Genomic DNA, 6,919 nt, shown 5'->3' on the forward strand with positions numbered 1-6,919 from the left:
GAAAAAAAAAAAAGACTTGTATTGTAGGCCTTAAAACATGCATTTTCATCTAGATACAAGATTATACAAAGATTAGACACATGGACTTTCAAAAACAGAAAACTGTGCACTTGTAACACCCAACAATCAAGGCAGGACAAATAAAAATTGAGTTGATGATCAATATTTAATGAGACACAGTCAACCGAAGGTACAATTTTTCGAACTATTAAAAATGCAAACCAATAACGCATAGGGCCCATTTCTCCGTTAGTTTCCATAAAATTCACCCCCACTTCATTTTATTCAAATAGGCTAAACCGCCAAAAAGCCTTTGAAAAAAAAATTAAAAACAATACTTTTTACGCAATTAAATTTGATAAATTACAATTAAATTTACGAGAATATACGGAAAAATGCATTCATTTCATTTAAATAAAAAAAAGATACATAGAAAAAAAAAAAACGGGCTTCCACACACGAGCCCCCTCTCTTTCCTCATCGCCGGTCGTCTCCCCCGTCGCGTTGCCCCCGGGACCTCCACATCGGTGTCATCCCCCGCGCCCGAGCCCCCCACGGCCCCGTGGCATCCAAATCCCCCCGCATGTTGTCGAGCATCGAGCGAAGAAACCTCTTCTCCGTAGGCGCTGCGCCCTCCACTCTGGAAGACCTTGTACATCCGTTCCTCCGTTTTTGACGCGAGAATAAGGTGTAGCGCGCGTGGTCCCGAGATGACCTCGGGGCGATAGGGGGGAGGATCCCTCGGCCATCGCCCGCTTTGCCAACCGGGCGAGGGCGCGAGCAAACGATGGAGGGTCGGAAACTCCTCAAATCCGGGGAAGTCGTGGGATCCGCGCCGCCTTGTAGGCCGGAGTAGTTGCCTGTTTCTTCGCCCACCCGGCCCCGACCCGCCGGAACTTCTCGGTTTTCATTGCGTAGCACTCCGATGGTGAACTCCTATAAGTCCCCTTCCGGGAACCGGCTCCCCACACCTCCGGGCGTCCCGCCCCCCTAGTCATCATGCGAGGTTGTGTACAACCCAACTGGGACCGCGCCCGTGCGTTCCCCCCCTTCCGCCTCCTCCTGGTAGTCCTTTCCGTCGACTTCTAATCATAGCCACATGTTGACGATCCCGATTGTTGCAACACGTGATCGTCGCAACCGACAACCACGTCGCCAGGGCGACGTACTCATCCTCCGTCCACTTTCTCCGCGTGGGACTGCCGTCCAGGCCGGCGACGACCGCCGACCCCCTGCCTTCCCCTTGTCTTTCTCTGGGCCGACCCGCCGGAAGGAGTGTCCGCCCCCGATATCGATCCCCTATGATGAGAAACGCCACCCCGTGAAGGCTCTCCACTGGGTCGCGTGTGAGAAGCCGTTAAAAATCAAGAGAGGGACGATGGCCATGTCCCCCCGTGCCCCCGCACCCCGTGATGCATACCGGCATCCCTCCCGCCATACCCAAATCATCATCCGTCGCATCTCGCGCTGCACGGGGCATACCCTCCCACCCCGGCTCGCCCGCCCCCCCGGCATCCCCATCGCTCCGCCATCATCCCCATCAAGCTGCGGGCGTTAAACCCTTGGCCCATCTGCCGCCCATCGGCCCCATCGATCCCACCGGCACGTGGAGTCCGAGATCCTCACACCGATGGAATTCGTTGTTGTTGTCCATCACTCGATGTTGTTTCTTGTATAAATTTAGAGAGAGAAAACTAAATAAAACAAGTGGATAAATGAAAATGAACTAAAATCGGTATATATGTTTTTCAAAAAAATTCAAAAAAAAAAAAATACGCGCGATCCCGCGCCACAAGGGGGCGACCCCAAAATCGGCGTCTCGCCTATTTCTCTCGCGAAAGCGCTGGCCGATTCCAATGGTCACAAACGACGCACGACGCAAATCGGCTAGCCGAGCTAGCCCCTATTGAGATGCTCTAATGTCTAATATACCGATTTACCGAGTATGGTTGAATTACCCAATTAAGACACGAGCTCTAGGATCTAGTCAAATCATGAATGTAACAAGTTGAAAACAGATAACAGAATGGAAAACAAACATCTGCTCCCAAATTTCTTCTTGGAAATGCCACATTGCTATGTTTTGAACCAGAGTGCATTTGCCTTTGTCCTTATGCAATGCACACTTCAGTCGCGATGATAAGGTATGCACGATTAGGCTTCCATCAAAGACATACCAAAGCATCATCTCTGCTGCTGCATTTCGTATCTTCTATAAACTGCTTTAATAATTTTCACTTCCTACCACTGCCAAATGGGCCTTAGAGGATGAGTTTCTTAATACAACAGATCTCTAATCTCTAGTGAAGTAGATAATCCCTAAAGTGAATAATGCGCAACTTGACTTATATTTGGCAGAAACCTGTACTAAAATTAAGTGTCTCATAATGGCATTTGGTTTACTATCAATGCACATTTGGTTTACTTAGTCTTTTGAATCAAAATTGTATCGAAAATTCACATTGGGCTAAAAAATTTTACGATATTTTCACACATTTTACTCTAAAAGGTATTGGGGGGATTTAAATTTGATGAGAGTGAGACTCAAAAACGAATATTTGGAGTCTAAAAACAGCATAAGAAAACATGGTATTGTGAAATATTAAGAACAGAATAGCATAATATCATAAAAAAAACATCTCTTCTCGAATTGTGACGAAGACAAATGATGCATGAATTATATCAAACAGAGCAGCATACTAGCATCAATAATCTACACAGCCACAGAAATTGACAAGAAACATATCAAAAGATGAAAATTATACGTGTATATAAGGAAAAAAAGACTGCAAAGAGTAGTATAGTGGAGTATCTAATACCAAAAATACCAAACTTCGTGGTGTTATTTTGTGGATCAACATTCTCTACTTCATCAGAAAACAAGAAACTATTAGATAATCTTCAAAAGTTGTTTCCTGTTCCCAACACTCATCGCACCTCAGTCCAGCTTCACAGATGAAAACAGGTAATGCACGAACCAGAACGAGGAGAGGAAGCCCACTGTGCCAGTTGCAAGCATGATTGCGAACACCATGAAGAGCGAGTAGCCCAAGTAGAGCGTTGCAGAGACAGGCCGCTCAAACTCTTGAGGGCGAATATCAAATAGTTGATGGAGAAAAGGAAAATGTATAAAACGACTGAACCAGTCGAAAGACTTCCCCACCTTTTCCCAGCCCTCCACACAAAGTATGTAAGTAAGAACAGCGACACCTCAGCAAAAACCCACCCCCAAAAAGCATGAGCACGACAAAGAGGAATCCGAAAACATATACACACGGCCCATCCAGACCGACATGATAAAGAAGAGCTCGATGAAAATTCCAAAAAGGAAGGGTCCCAGCCCCAAGAACCAACACCATGATGGATACTTCTGCTGGGGGTTTTCTGGGGGATTTTTTTTTCGAACAGGGAATTCTATATGGCCCCTTCCACCAAAGTAGCCCCAAAAAGGGTGGGGGGAACAAGTACAGAACCACAGCAATATGAGGATGACATACAAAGAAAAGGAATTGCTCCTGTGCTGTTACCCCCCACAAAAAAGAAATTCAAGGGGTGAAAATCGGAATGAAATAGGGAAGAAACAAGACCCCTTCCAAACCCCCAATCCATCCTTTTATCCCCACAGAAGTCGCCCTCCTAAACGAACAGCTAAAACCGCTGCAATTCCAAGAACCATGTAAAAAAACCATCCTGAAAAAATTTGTGGCTGGGGACATAAATCCGAGGGCAGCAAAAAAAATTGTCCCGCAGCCATTCCAAGAATCTGGACCCCATTACCGACCATCACAAAAGGAGCGCTGGATTAAAAGGGCCGGAAGACATCAGAAACAACAAAACTTCAACCCGACAACTCCTCATTCATCTGAGCTTGACTTCCTTGTGAGCTCCTCATACTGGGAAGATCCGCCTAACAGTCCTCAAGAAGATCCAAGCCAATACCGGCCAAGAAAGTGATCACCAGGGGAATTCAGAATCGAAAACCAATCATTTTCCCCTCCATCTTCAAATACGCATCCCACCTTGAAGGCCCTTGATGTCCTTCTCCACAAAAGACCTCATAAAAAAAAAATATTTCCTTGATAGGCATGGCCACGCGTTTGGATCACAGCTAATTGAAGCTGGGTACTTGTTATACATTTAAGTTCTTAACCAATTCACCCTTATGCTGGAAACTAAAGCCACCACCTAAAACCCCAAACCATGTACCCTGGTATAGCTGATCCCTGGTTTTTCCAGGGGATCATCTCCCGCATCCCCAGTGCCCATTACGAGCCCCTATTGTTCTCTTGAACTTATGGACAAGGACTTAAACTTCAAGTGATTGAAGATATAGTACCCCTCATCGACCTTGGGACCCACGGGTAACCCGTCCCTTAACATATACCCCTCCTTCTTGTGTACCTAATTGCTGGCAAGTTATCAAGAATCACATTGACCTGATACATCTCATCAATCCTCTTTTTTTAAAGCTTAAACTCGTGACCCCACAAAGGCTTTGTTTGGCAGGAAAATCTGGTCCATTAGTGTACATCTTGAACCTATGGGCGAATTTCAATCCTATCACCCATGAGAAGCTCACCGAGATTCTCTGCACTATCTTTAAAACCCTCTTTTGGGGTTTACAGAATGGCAAACTATAATAGCTAAAGGGGATTTCAGTGTCAATTGAAGTCAAAAAATTCCCTTTTCCCTTTAAAGGGAAACACCGACTTCATATTTGTGAGGGTAACTACCGGGGAGATAAAACCCTTCCTCAATTGAGAAATCACTAACACGATAAGCAAGACCGACACCTTCAAACTGTGAAAAGATCCCATCTTTCCGTCACTGTCGCAGATCTGGACGGCCCAGATCAAAAAATCGACGATGATTTCCTGAAAACACGTATATTTCAAGATCTGCCCAACAATTCACAAATTTTAGAGGTCTTATACAGAGTAGGTGTTTAGATCAAAATGAGTTCAAAAAATTGCACAGAAGATAAACCAATTTGAAATTTTGAAACAGAACTTGTGACGGAAACATTCAAGAAAACATTTGAAATGAATTTGAATAAAAAATTTAGAGATCTAAACTGACCTTAAATAGAATCGGATTGAAAACAGCTACATGAACATCGGCAAGAACGTGTAGATGCCAAATTTAAAAAATACGCTGACTGATGGGAAACACGACTATCTATATTGTGCTTTTTTAATTTCACGTCGGGGGCTGACGTCATGCCATTTGAAAAAGTAGTTTTAACCCTTTTTTATTGTTTCTTAATTGAGATTTGAGAGCACTAATAACTTCAAAATTAAATTATCGTTTATGAAGCCTAAAACTAGGCGTTTGGAATTCCAATTAAAAATTGACTCCACAAAAAAGTGTAGTAGATCGATTTGTATGTAATCTCGTGAGTTTATCAATATTTTTTGGCTCAAAATTAGATTTACCAATATTTTTATATAGTAGTCAGTGGGGAGTGTTATATTCTTTTTCAATCCAATTTTTACTTCAAAATAATAGCTATTGGATATTCAAATTAAGGGCTTAGATCATTAAGCGAAATTTTGATCGATCAATAGCATAAATAAGGGCTATGATTAATTCCATAAAATATAAATAGGGGTATTAATGTCAATTAACTATATGTTTAGTTATAACTACTTTTAAAAGAAATCCAAAAAGCGTTAAATTCATATAACATATTCAAATTAAAGATAATTTTGATAAGGATTCACGATATCATCATGCCTATTCCGCGTCAAAATTTGAAAAAAAATCAAAATTTTTCAATTTTTTTAATAAAAAGCGAAATGTCAACATCTTATATAAAAATATGATATAATATATGTAGAATTCAAAATAAGAAAGGGTTAACATTCTTAGCGTTGTGTTGGAGTCTAGCGTTGTGTTGATATTTACGAAACATTTTATTACTTTTATCTAAACCCTAATTTGGCGTTTATTTATCTTTTTTATTTTATTAATAAAAACAAAAATTACCGTGAAATTGAAACGTTTTCTAAAATCCTATATTAAATTAGTTGTAGTTAGCATTAATGATGAGTTAGCAATTGATCACTCCCGTAGTATAGGAGTATTCTTTTTATTTCGACTAAATCAATGTGAATGAACTATGTATATTAATTAAATATTAAAATTGATGGTAGTAATACTTATGTATATCCTATGGAGGTTCAAACATTTATATGGTTAGCAATGTGGTGCATATCTTTTTTTTGGCAAATCGACATTTTCTAAAATTTTCAGTTTGGGAGGAATGTCGTCATTATCCTCAAAAATGTAAATGCAATCGTTTAAAGTAGAAAGTGAAGTTGGATGAATCCTGATTGATTTTATTGTTAACTAATGCGATATAACATTAAGTTGGACGGATATATTTTATAATTTTGATCTTTTCTTTCGTGTAAGTCTCAGATTTTTTGATTTTTTTCATTTTACTTAACGTTTCAACATTTATATGAGTGAAAGTTTGTACACTAATTAAGAATATAATCACTCTGAATTTATATATCCTCGTAGTCATAAAGTTGTATACGAGCTCATTTGGTAGAATGTATTAAAACATAATTTTTTAAAGTAGAATGTATTTATTTAGTTTTAGTAATAATTTAAATTCCTAAACATTGTATAATTTAGGCTGGTATAAGTTGATGTGAGTATGTTTTTTAATTCTTAAAAGAATATTTCAAAATTTACTATCATAAAAAAATTAAAAAATACTATAGATCTTAATGGGATTATCATCAACCAAAAAATAGTTTCAAAATCTCTGTAAATATATTATATAGTAATGAGATTGTGAGACATTACATCTTTGGAACAAATAAAATTTACACTCTAATAATGTAGCAACCAAACCGTGTAATGTAATAAAGGCAAAAGTTATTGTATGAAAAAATTAATAACAGTC

General features: G+C 40.0%; 1 pseudogene; it reads right to left on the reverse strand.

Annotated features, from left to right (window-relative positions):
- Positions 1–4,275: 4,275 nt before the first annotated feature.
- LOC125189275 lies at positions 4,276–4,817 on the reverse strand (annotated as a pseudogene).
- Positions 4,818–6,919: the final 2,102 nt, after the last annotated feature.

Source organism: Salvia hispanica, chromosome 5 (genome assembly GCF_023119035.1).
Source record: "Salvia hispanica cultivar TCC Black 2014 chromosome 5, UniMelb_Shisp_WGS_1.0, whole genome shotgun sequence".
Classification (NCBI taxonomy): domain Eukaryota; kingdom Viridiplantae; phylum Streptophyta; class Magnoliopsida; order Lamiales; family Lamiaceae; genus Salvia; species Salvia hispanica.